General features: G+C 32.6%; 2 pseudogenes; both read left to right on the top strand.

Annotated features, from left to right (window-relative positions):
• The first annotated feature begins 785 nt into the window (after positions 1–785).
• Positions 786–2,810, top strand: LOC134264876 (uncharacterized; annotated as a pseudogene).
• Positions 2,811–8,930: 6,120 nt separating this feature from the next.
• LOC134264877 (uncharacterized) lies at positions 8,931–12,102 on the top strand (annotated as a pseudogene).
• The last annotated feature ends 1,673 nt before the right edge of the window (positions 12,103–13,775 follow it).

Genomic DNA, 13,775 nt, shown 5'->3' on the forward strand with positions numbered 1-13,775 from the left:
GAAACGTGTCGGATCAATTTATAAAACAAAGAAAATTTAATTAAGCCAAAGCAATATGATATAAATCCTAACGATCAAGATAATTGACTTAATAATCATTATATCTTATCACATACTTACATCATATAATCTGTTTTAATGAAAACTTATATAGATACAACGTGGTCGGCTAATACAAAATGGCCACAACAGACGCTAGAAAAAATTATCATTATAAAATCAAGGATCATCGGGAAATCATGAATAAATACTCCTAAATTGATTGCAGCAAACAACTACCAAATAGATAACAAAAACATCCATATGTATTATACCCATTAACTATTTTTCTAAATATCTAAATTTGCAAAAAATTATCCTTTAAAATTGCACCAACCTCATTCATATAATCTGTGAATGAAAAAGGATTAACGGAAGTTGACTCAGGGGGAATAACTCTAATTGATTATAGGGATTATAGGCGGATCTATGGATTTTGTAATATGGGAAATTAACACTTTCTTCGATAAAAGCCTCCAATTCGAATAGAATTGGATGTGATATTAATAAATATGGGAAAATATTATTCATATAATATAATAAATAAGGACTAAATGCACTGTCAATATGCATTTATAATGACCCAGGATGACAGATATTGACCTTAGATACATGGAGTATATCGACCGAGGGCGCTAGCCCGAGGTCGATATACTCCATGTATCTTCGGTCAATATCTGTCACCTTGGGTCATTATAAATGCATATTGACCTACATTGAGTCCATATTTGTATAATTATTTCCAGGTCAGCCATACAACGTATATCAGAGTCAGTGTTTTTGGGACTGTGCCTAAAAGTGGGGACCTCAAAAGTAGTGGCCATGAGAAGAGATATGATGGGCATCAATGATATGGTAGAAAACAAAACGACAATTGATGGATTCTGTGTGATGTTGAGTGGAAGTCAAGGAGAAGGTTTCAGACTGAAAGAATCAGATCTAGACTCTATGATCTGGCCAAAGAATCAGCGTGTGATCTGGGAATTATCTCAGTCTCAGTATTATAACACACACAGACAAACACTGTTCCTCTGTGATTATTCTGATAGTCCACCAGGATTTACTTTGTTATATTTACTGTCACCAAGCATGGACAGATTCCTTCGGAGCGTTTGTGTAACAATGTATAACAGATATTATATATCTAGTTCGAAATTGAGGCATATAATGTGTCCAACATCATCCAACTACATTCTTCATGGACCTTGTTCCAATGGGACATTTGGAATGCTAGAATATGACCATGCCTTTTGTTTTGTTTGTGACTTTTGGCCTCCATCTGCTTCCTCATGGATAGACAGATGTCACTCATGGCCCCAGCCTGATGTTGTTGGTGATATAGTACAAAGTGGATGTCACTTTGTTGCAATCGGACACAAGCTTGGAAATCATGAAGACCATGAATGGAGAATTTCTTTTTCTTTGGCAGAACAAAGACTTATTAATTCAATGAACCACTGTCAATTCTTAACTTACGGCTTGCTTAAACTGTTCTTCACAGAAATAATTAACAAAGGACTAAATGATGATGATAAATTACTGTGTTCCTATCACACGAAGACAGCAGTTTTCTGGGCGATTCAACAAAATACAATACCTCACTGGTGTCCACAAAATCTTCTTGGTGGATTCTGGGTTTGTTTTAAACTCATTCTCAAATGGGTGTATGAGGGGGTCTGTCCTAACTTTTTCATTCCAGAAAACAACATGTTTCTGAGTAAAATGCATGGAGACAAACAACACCATTTAATTACGAGACTGTATGGGTTGTATGAGAAGGGTTTAACATGCCTGCTACACAGTCCCTCCATTAGGTCTCATATTATAAATGTCCTTCAAAATCCCAGAATCTCCATCTGTACTGATGAACAAACTCTAATTTCTAAGGCTTGGTTTGATAGATTCCTATATAATGAAATAGCAAGAAATGAGGCAGTTTACTTCAATTCTAACGTACAAAGTTGTATGAGATATCTACATACAATAAAACAGATGATAGAATTACCCTTGCTGACACAGTTTCAAGTCATAATGTTACAAAAAATTGCATCTCTTGTCTTTTGTAAAACTGCTTTTACATTACACATGGAAACTAACATGTTTGAAACAAACTGAGGTATAGAACTGACAAAATCTCCTGCCACATGCTAAAATTAGTAGCCAGGTTTGGTTTTATTACTGACATGCAGTATATAGCCATGTATTATTACAAGACACTTAGATACATGAACGCTTTATCTATTATAGAGATGATCAAGGTCAAGTTAGCACAGCCATATGTGTTGTATAGGTCAAATGAAGATACAGAAATATACACTGAAGCTGTAGGGGGGCAGTCCTGGTCTACAAAAATGAGACAGGCTGTAGCATGGCATATTACTCTCGACGATAGAATACATTACATCAGTGAATTGATACCAGAACAACAGGCTAGTCTACAGAACAAGACGTGTGCATTAACTTTCCCACCCTTTATACTGTTATACATGCTAGAGATCTTGTGCTACCTACATGTAGATATAATGAAAACGCAAACAGTTCTAGATGATCTACAGACCCTAGTTCAATATGATGAGGGACAGATTATAGATTTAAATTACAGAGACATATCGTGGCAGATTCTAGGGATCTGTCAACAGGTGACAGGGAACCTCCATGCTGCTCTTTACTCATACCAACAATCTCTCAGACAAGAACCATACCACAAAATACGCACGGCTACAAAAATGAGAATACAGGGAATTTGTCAATGGAATCCCTCAATTATTTAAACGTCAGACCTTTGTAAACTCGCCTGAAAGAGTATATCATTTACATAAATTTCTTCTGATACCATATTTTCTTTGTTAAGAAACATTCCGAATGTGAGTATGTTCTGTATTGAACACGTTGAAAACAAAAAAAAATATTTTACAACCACTCAACAGAAAATCCCATTGTGACGTCCCAGCAGTGGGATATGAAAAAAATATTCACACCAAGACTTTGAGTGATATCCACTTAGGGGTATAAAACTGTTTTGAGTTTCTTAATTGTTGTTAAGAATTGAATTTTAAATTATCCCACCCAATACTAGTTTACTGTTTTTTTATCCTCTTCCCCTTGGAAATGGGTGGCACCCTTTTTTAAAACAAAATTTAATCTCCTTTACAGAAGAATACCTTGTGCCAAGTTTTGTTGAAAATGGTCAAATGAGTCTGTAGATGGAGAATAAAGATGTTAAAAAAACGTATGACGACACAACGATGGCAGAAAACAAATAAAGCTCATTTGAGCCTTAAGCACATTTAAGCTAAAAAGTAAACTACAGGGCCCAAATGTATCATGCAATTTTAAACAAGTGCATATCTCTCTTACTTTTGTGTTTGCGCTAACTGTAACCCTTGTTATTTAAATTATGAATCTGACTATTAATGAATAAAACTCAAAAAATTACCAGTCTCTCAATGTCAATGTACATCTTCACCAAACCAGCTGCCATGGTTATCTGATATTCAATAGATTCAGTCTATGAATTAAAATAGAATGGTCACTGCATGATGTTTGTAGTGTACATAAAAAAGGCAAGAATCTGTGTTCATATATAAATGAAACAGAACAACATCATGTCAGCTGATTCACAAAACCTTGAAATTGGCTTGATTTATTTGTAAAAGATGGATGTATCGATCAATTGAATACAGTGCTTCCTGCTATTTCTTGCAGATTCTGGATCTAATCAGGCTGAGCACACTTCACTTATAGAGTAATCATTATGCTAAAAGGGGTTTGCTCCTGAGGCTTTATATCAAGTAAAACATACCGGTCACGGTAGCCTAGTCGCTTCGTGATCGGGAGGCCCGGGTTCGATTCTCGTTCGCGGCGCCGCGTCATACCTAAGACGTAAACAAAGGTAGTGACTGTTCCTTCGCCAAGCTATCGGCACTAGAAGTGAAAGTCACGGGTCTTTCGGATATGACCTTAAAAACGTAGGTCCCGTGTCACGGTAGGCGCTGGCACGATAAAGAATCCTCACTGCTCAATGGCCATGAGTGCCGAGTATAGGTCTAAACTTAAAGCCCTTCACCGGCATACGGTGACGTCTCCATATGAGTGAAAAATTCTCAAGAGGGACGTTAAACAATATATACAATCAATCAAGTAAAACATTGTTGTATGATTTACACTCATCTCTGTTCGATGAGAGTAAAATGCAATAATAACCCTAATAAAAAAGTACTTTAGTTAACTATAGTTAATTAAGTTTACTATAGGTAACTATAGTTTACTATAGTTAATCAAAGTTTTCACTTTAGTAAATCAAAGTATTTTTACTATGAATTTCAGATAAATATATTTTATTTTTTAAACTTCCTACAAATACTTTTCTGGAATTGATTTAAGTATTCCTTGTATATTTACATATTTTATCAAAAAAGTACATCATTAGTATGTAATTTAAGATATGTTAAGGCTTTAAATCTTCAAAAAAGTTCTAGAGCAAAGTTTCATAGTAAATCAAAGTGTCAAAGTTTTCACTATAGTTACCTATAGTAAACTATAGTTAAATTTTGTTAGGGAATAATGACATCCTCAAATTAGTCTATAAAGTGTAGGGATTCTTAAAATTATAACAATTTTGATTTTAAAACATGCAAAAAGATCAGAAAAAGCACTGGAATATTTCTACAAGCTGCTTTTAACTACAAACATAAAATGGAGGAAAAGGAGTGATAGTAATACAATTTCCTTTTAAATTACTGGCATTGTGCAGCATATTGATTCTTGAGGCTGATATTTTGAGTAAAATCACATCAAATCGTATTTTAATACATTATATTTTAATTTTTAAAAATCACGCACTTTATAAATATATATATATATATATATATATATATATATATATATATATATATATATATATATATATATATATATATATATATATATATATATATATATATATATATATATATATATAAAAGTGAGACAGTGCGACGCCTGCATGGAAAATTTTTTTCAATATTTTTATTTATACAAACTTCCCTCTTCCTGTGGCCCTTGTCCTTACTCATACTGTTTACAGTATTTGTAAGACGTTGCATTAAAGTTAATTTCCCTTTATGTAACATACGTATAAATTTCAAAACATGGTGAATAAACACTATTAGAAGTAAGATCATCAGTGACATTATTTTTTTTTTCAAATAATAATGCAGAACCAAAGCCTGATCCAGTCGATGTGATGAACCTGATGACCTTAAATGCACCGATGCCAAGAAAATATTAATGATTATGAAGTTTTTTTTAATAGCTGATGGTGTTTTTCTGACTACGAAACACACTTACTGATAATACTTAATGTAATGAGTGTTATGATATGTATTTTTGAGAGAAAAAAAGGCATGAAAAATGAGAACCCGATAAAAAGCAATTCTTTAAAATTTGGAGTATGCTCCAAAAACGTGTTGTAGTTTTGATTTTGTTTTCAGTGAAAATTTAGACTAATTGATGATTGTTTAGATTTTAGATGTTATTCTTACATAAAGAGGGACGTATCCATCGTTGGAATGATTCAATCATGCCAGACTTATTTATCAGAAACATATTTTAAGATAAAGAGAAAGCATGAATTTACAGAGCAGCACTTAAAAACATTCCGGTCTTAAATAAAGTTGAGTTTTGTATGTTGAAATCACTTACTAATGACATAAATAATAAAGATTCGCAACCCTTCCGTTTTTATTGGCTTCTTTACTAAAGTATCTGATAGAGCTGGCATTATTCTGAAATTAATTATTAAAAAGTATCATACACATTATTTATGTTTTTTATTATTTCTATTATACGAGGATGATTCAATAGTTACGCGGACTCTGCTATATTATTTAAGGAATGAAGCTTATTTTAACTTTTTTACTTATGTTATCCAATATAACATAACTTGGGGCAGTTTACGCTTTATATACCCCGAAGCGGTTTATTAAAAAGCCTAAACTGCCCCAAGTTTTGTTATATCGGAAAACATAAGTTGAAATAAGCTTCATTTCTTATAATTTTATTTCAATATGGACAATAAGACAAGATTTCCATTCTTTCCTTCGGATAGGAAGGCATCAAATAAAGCATATTTTAAATATTAACGTCAAGCGGATTATAATACGTTTTTGACGTAACTCATTGTGACGTAGGCAAGTTATGTTATACAAAATGGATAAAACCGTTTGACCAATCAAAAGACGTGTTACAACTAAAATTAAGTTATTTACTCTTATAGACGTCATATAGTTATGAAAGAACTATATGCGGTATATTGCATATATTTCCCCCCCCCCCCCCCCCCCCCCAAAGTCCAATTTGAAAACTTCCTAAAATGTGCTGAATTCAATAAACATGATAAATTGTTTGAGAAATATAAATTCACAAAACATATTATTATGGGCATGTTTTTTTTTATCAAGTCCCATCTTTTTTGCCATTTGAGTCATGTGTGTTTTTATTGTGTACATACTTAGAGTTCTATATGCATTGTTGTTCTATATTAATTAGGGCTAATTTAAGATATGCATTTCATTTTTTAATGTATGTACCTTTTTCGTTGTTTTTAATTTTTCATTGTGACAGGTGTAACATATATTTAATATCAAACAATACTGCTGTATATTTCATTGGCATTTGTAATAAATGCTCTTTTCAATTCAAATACTTGTTGATATCATTTTTGGCAAAAAACAGAGCAGAGTAGATTTTGGCAGAAAAACTGAGGATTGGTATTTGATGTAAAAATAGACGATGTTGTTTATATTGTTTCAAAGTAGTTTATTCACAATTTTTGTTTTTATGACGTCACAAACTAGTCCGATTTAATATCCTTTTTCAGAAAGAGGACAAAATGGACAAAATTTCAACAATATTAGCTTAAAAATTTAAAGAGCGCAAGTTTGTTCAGGAACAATATTTACTTATTTCATTGATATTATCATTCTACATATTATATCAAAATATTGAGCCTGAACACACATGCGCTCGATGACTTTTACTCAGAATATTGCGAAATATGTACATTTTTCTGTAGAATTCATAAAAAACTGAAATTTACGTCATGTTTGTGACATCATTTCGTACATATGAAACGGTTCTGATTGGTTAGATATTCTCAATAAAACATCTCACTACCAATCAAAAAGAGGATATTTAACAATTCTGATTGGTAATATTTTCCAACAATACTCTAACTTCTCTAACTACCAATCAACAAAAGGATATCAAACAGTTCTTACTGGTTCTTCGATATTCTCAGTAAATCTCTAACAACCAATCAACAACTTACATAAATTTGATATTTCTGATAGGTCCACTTCATAATTAGAAATGACGTAAATTAGGAGAATAGTGAACATCAATTGGTCACAATTAAAAGAGTTTATGGGATATCTATTGTCTCATATGTGTCAATCATTTGTATCATAATCAATCAGAGTTTTGTACCAACAGATTTTTAAAGAATTTTCCTATATATTTCTATGTAAAACTTTGGTCGGCCATTTTTGTCCCAGCCCTACCCCAGGGGGTCATGATTTGAACAAACTTGAATCTACACTGCCTGAGGATGTTTCCATAAAAAATATGATCAAACATGGCTTTGCTATTCTGGAGAAAAAGATTTTTAAAGAATTTTCCAATATATTTCTATGTAAAACTTTGGTCGGCCATTTTGGCCCCGCCCTACCCCCGGGGGTCATGATTTGAACAAACTTTAATCTACACTACCTGAGGATGTTTCCCCATAAGTTTCATCTTTCCTGGCACAGCGGTTATTGAGAAGAAGATTTTGATACGATACCACCAAATTTTCATTAATTCCCAATTATCTCCCCTTGAATGAAGGCCTGGCCCTTCATTTGAACAAACTAGAATCCCCTTTACCCAAGGATGTTTTGTAGCAAGTTTGGTTGAAATTGGCCCAGTGGTTCTTGAGAAGTAGTCGAAAATGTGAAAAGTTTACGACGACGACGACGACGACGACGGACAACGGACAAATTATGATCAGAAAAGCTCACTTCAGCCTTTGGCTCAGGTGAGCTAAAAATGTAGGTCAGATCCAGAGCAAGTCTGGTTGTGTCCATTCCTAGATCCATCATCTATACAAGTTTTGTCCGGGTAGGACAAATAGCTTCTTGGGAATGGACCTGCTCCTAAACCTTTATTTGGTAGACCAATGCTGATTTTGTCAAGCTGAGCTAAAAAGTATTCATTATATAGTAATTACGAGGTTTTTGTCAAAACTTGGTAAGTCTCAAGGTATGTCACTCATGAAATTATCTATATCAAAGATTTTTTTGATAGTATATTTTACGAAAAGAATTCATTTTAGATAACTCAGAGATGGATAAAAAAAATTGGGGGGGGGGGGGGGGGGGGGGGGGGGGGGGTCAGTGAGTATCTTATTGAGCTATAGTTCAATGAAGTCATGATGTTTTAGCATTTAAATTGTAACTCTTTCGTAAATAACCTTACTAATCTAAATATTTATTTTTCATTAGAGTAATTATGACCAAAAAATATCATTATGATTTTCAACATACAACAGTTTAAATAATTTTTATCATTAAACAAATCATACAGATTATTGCAAATAAAATGTTGTTTTGTTCTATTTCTCAAAACTTATTTACTCATGCAATAATGAAATAACTAGTTGTTATACAGAATGTACACCATAGACGAAACTGTCCATTTTTCAATCATGTTTGATATCTTTGTTTACTGATTTAAGGCTTTTTATTCCTTCAATGAAATCATTTTTAATAGTAATCCGAAAGGCACAGATAATATCAATTTCTATAAAATGAAAGTAGATTTATTGGAATTTTTCTAGACTATTTATAGCACATGAAACTATACAATTCAAAATGGACTCCATTAGAAGCTCAAAAATGTAAGTTTTAATGACAGGATAATGTTTAGATCATCTGATTCAGTGTAATTTAATGACAGTAAAGTTTATAGTTCTAACATTTTTTCACCACTGTATACATTATAAACATCTGATACATTCATAAACATCATTGATTTAATGACACATTTTCATTTATATATCTCACTATTTTGTTTATAAAAAATGCATGATAAAGTTTAAATATTTTCAAAGAAAAATGATTGATTCATAGTAAGTTGAAAATTAATGATCGATTAAGTTGAGGAATGTTTTTAATTTTTTATGATTTATGAATGTAACAAAAAAATATTAAGAAAAAATATACAATGCCTACAAATAGTTTTAATAAAACACAATAAGAAGATGGGGGATAAGGCGGGCAATATGCCTATAGCATCAAATATTAAGAAATTTAATTTATGAAAATATCAGATGGTACGTATGTGGGATTCGAACACCAGCAATAAAATACTGAAGTATCATACTGTTTTGAGACTAACGCGCTAACCACTATGGTGTATGCCTCATGATGATTAGGGGCTTCTAAATCATTTTTGTGTTATAACCCTTGACTTAATGGACTTGAAGTATTTATTTGAAAGATGTGAATGTTTTGTCATAAAGTGTACTTTTAAGGTACAGTGGGTCTCACTCCATTCTTTTTGTCAACCAAAAAATATTTATTTTCTCGCAAACTTTTAGGATTTAATCTTTAAAAAAAAATGGAGCGAAGACCCACTCATATTGAAATTTTTTTTTAAAGTATGAAAAAATGATTGTTTTTGTTTCTTTAAGTCTGTGTATGCTTTTTCATAGGCAAATATTTTCAGTCTTAGTGAGATTTTTGTAAATTATAGAGATTTTACATTAAGTATACTATAATATTAGATGAAATATGAAATAAAATTTGGATATAATTGAAATTAAAATTTTCACTTCTTATCTGCTGCGCTATAGGCATTCTGCCCACCTTATCCACCCATCTTCTTAATAAGGTTATCAATTATGATAATTATATTATAGATTTACCAAAGTGAAACATTCATTATACAAGAATATAAACTCCACTTTAATCATTTTCAGTACGAATACCATACAACACATATCAGAATCAGTGTTTGTGGGACTGTGTCGTAAATTGGGGACCTCACAACTGGTGGCTATGAGGAGAGATGTGATTGACATCTGGGATATGGTGCGAAATCAAGTGACAACAAGTTACAGTGTGATGGTGAGTGGAAGTTTCAGAGAAGGATTCAGACTGGAAGGATCAGATGTAGACTTTATGGGGTGGCCAAATAAACACCGTGTAATCTGGGAATTATCTCAGTCTTAGTATTACAACACACACAAACAAACACTGATCCTATGTGACTGTTCTGATAGTCCACCAGGATTCACTTTGTTATATTTACTGTCACCTAGCATGTATAGAGATATTCAGAGATATTGTGTTAGAATGAATGACAGACATTATATATCTAGTTCTAAGTACAGAGAGATTGTGTGCTCTTTATCATCACTAAACTCCACTCAACACGGACCCTGTGCCAGTAGTGCAATTGGACAAACAGAATGTGATCAAGCCCACTGTTTTGTTTGTGAATTTTGGCCTCGGTCTGCCTCCTCATGGATAGACAGATGTTACTCATGGCCCCAACCTCATGTTGTTGAAGATATAGTAAAAAATGGATGTCACTTTGTACCAATAGGACATAAGCTAGGAAGACATGAAGACCATGAATGGAGAATTTCTTTCTCCATGGCAGAACAAAAACTTGTGCATGCAATGAACCACTGTCAATTCTTAACTTACGGCTTACTTAAATTGTTTTTAACAGAAATAATTAACAATGGACTTAGTGATAATGATAAAGTACTGTGTTCCTATCACATGAAGACCGCAGTTTTCTGGGTGATTCAACAAAATGCAATGCCTCACTGGTGTCCACAAAATATCCTGGGGTGTTTCTGGGTCTGTTTTAAACTCATTCTCAAATGGGTGTATGAGGGGGTCTGTCCTAACTTTTTCATTCCAGATAACAACATGTTTCTGAGTAAAATTTATGGCGACAAACAACATCAACTATTTATTAGACTGTATGGGCTATATGAGAAGGGTTTAACATTCCTGCTACACAGTCCCCCCATTAGATATTATATTATAAATGTCCTACAAATTCTACATAACCCCAGACTCTCCATCTGTACAGATGAACATACTCTGATTTCTGAGACTGAGTTTGATAAAAACCTATATAGTGAAATACAACACTTTTACAGTACACTATAGAAAGTGAACACACAATGCTGTATGAAGTATCTACATGTAATAGAACAGTTGACAGGTTCGCCGTTCCTGACACAGTATCAAGCCATGATGCTACAGAAACATACAGCTGATGTCCTTAATAAAATTGCTTTTATATTACACATGGAAACTTACACACCTAAAAACAAATTGAGGTATAGAGCTGACAAAATTTCCTGTCACATGCTGAAATTAACAGCCAAGTTTGGTTTTATTACTGATATATTGTATATAGCTATATATTATTACAAGACACTTAGCTACATGGAAGCTTTATCTATTATAGAGATGATCAAGGTCAAGTTAGCACAGCCATATGTGATATATAGGTCACATGTAGATACAGAGATGTATACTGAGGCTGGAGGGGGACAGTCCTGGTCTACAAAGATCAGACAGACTGTAGCAGGGATTATAAGACTTAACAAAGTAATCCGTTACATCGGTGAACTGATACCAGAACAACAGTCTGCTCTTCAGTACGAGGGGTCTTCATTATATTTCCCACCATTGATACTGTTATACTTGCTAGAGATCTTGTGCTACAAACATGTAGACACAATGAGAGCACAAACAGCTCTAAATGATCTACAGACCCTAGTTCACTATGATATTATACCGTTAGAACTCAGAGACATATCGTGGCAGATTCTGGGGATTTGTCAACAGGTGACAGGGAACCTCCAGGCTGCTCTATACTCATACCAACAATCTCTTAGACAAGAACCATACAACAAAATACACACAGCTACAGAAATGAGAATACAGGGCATTTTTCAATGGAATCCCTTAATTACTTAAGAATCAAATATTTGTAGGAATTCATCTGATAGCAATTATCATTTACATATCCTCTTCGAATTTATTTTCTTTTTAGTCTGTTTTATTACATGTATTATAAAGCTAATATTGTCAATGAATAGTCTAAAATGAAAAACTACTAGAAGTCAGGAGAATTTTAGCATTCCATATCTTAGCGTCTTGTTGAATGCTGAGTTTACAATATATTAAAGAGAATGCTCCGAAACATTCTGAAAAGGAATGTCCATATTGAACATCCTTTTTAAAAAATATTCTGTCAACCGCTTAATGGCAAATCACATTCATTGTAACACCACAGCAGTGGAATATGAAAAAAAAAAGTTCAAGAGTGATATCCATGGGAAAAAGGGATATATGTGTGGGTGTCAGGTCATTTCTCTCTAAAAAATTTTCTCTCCCAGGTTATTTCTCCCTCCCACCATTTCACGGTAGGTCATTTCTCTCTCCTACCTAGGTCATTTCACCCCATTTTTAATCTTGTCTTATATAGTTATTTATATATCCATTCTTGTGTTATTAGCTTTTGTCTTGTAAAGTTACTTAATTTTATCAATTTATGACCAATAAAATTCGAACGAGAGAATGTGTCGGAATTTTATTTACAGGGGAAAATTTAATATTTGATATTAATGAAATTAAATTGATACCGTTGTCCAGCCCTTGCTTTGTGGAGGCCTCCTCTGTTAAGGGTAATAATTTTGAAAGAAAAATTTAAGCTCAATTAAAAATAAATTCATTTGTTAAAATAATTAATTTTTACCATAGCCGATGATGAAGTTTTGATCAAACTCGAATCTTAGAAAAATAATAAAAATATATTTTGCTTTTATTGATTGATTTTGTTTGGCGATACAAATACGTTGGAATAAAAGTCTTAGAATTAATGAATAAAAATAAATAATCATGTGCCTCTGTCCTTTTGAAAAGCTAATTCAAGATTGTATCAATTGATTAATTAATACAAATAAATTAATAAATAAAGGAATGGATAAAATTATAAAAGAATTATGAAAAAAAAAATAATTATTCAAATAAATAAGTGAATACATAAATGCTTAAATTATGAATAATATAAACAATAAATGTAAGATGCCATAAATAAATAAAAAATACATGTGTGAATTAATAAATAAATAAATAAATGATATGAAATATAATTAATAAAGTTAGCGTTAAATCCAGCATGGTATTTAACAAAACTTAATAAAATTAAACTTATTACACTATAATTTTTGTGTTGGAGTGAAATGACCTAGGTTGTGGAGAGAAATGACCTGGGTAATGGAGAGAAATGACCCAGGAGAGAGATGACCTGGGCAAAAATGACCTAGGCGGAGCAGGTACTGGGGAGAAATGACCCGGATTCTATGTGTGATATAAAAAATGTTGCCTAGTATTTCTTGAGAAAAAGAATTCTAAATGATCCCAACCAAAATTTACAATTACTACATGTATTTATATAAAGGTGTTGTGTTTTGCTTGCACTATGCCTAAATAGTAGTCAGTGTTTGACACATGGTGCATCCTGTACTATTGTTATTATTATGCTGAATGTTGTATAAAAATAACAATATTTTATCCATTTCCAATGTTTCCTCACCTCTCACATTCATGTAAGTACAGCCCTATTATGATGTCATGCTGGGCTATATATACGCCATAATCTCAAATCTGTTCTCTTTTATT

The sequence above is a fragment of the Saccostrea cucullata genome, unplaced genomic scaffold (genome assembly GCF_032062105.1).
Source record: "Saccostrea cucullata isolate Sc308-1 unplaced genomic scaffold, CSIRO_AGI_Scuc_v1 ctg11034, whole genome shotgun sequence".
Classification (NCBI taxonomy): Eukaryota; Metazoa; Mollusca; class Bivalvia; order Ostreida; family Ostreidae; genus Saccostrea; species Saccostrea cuccullata.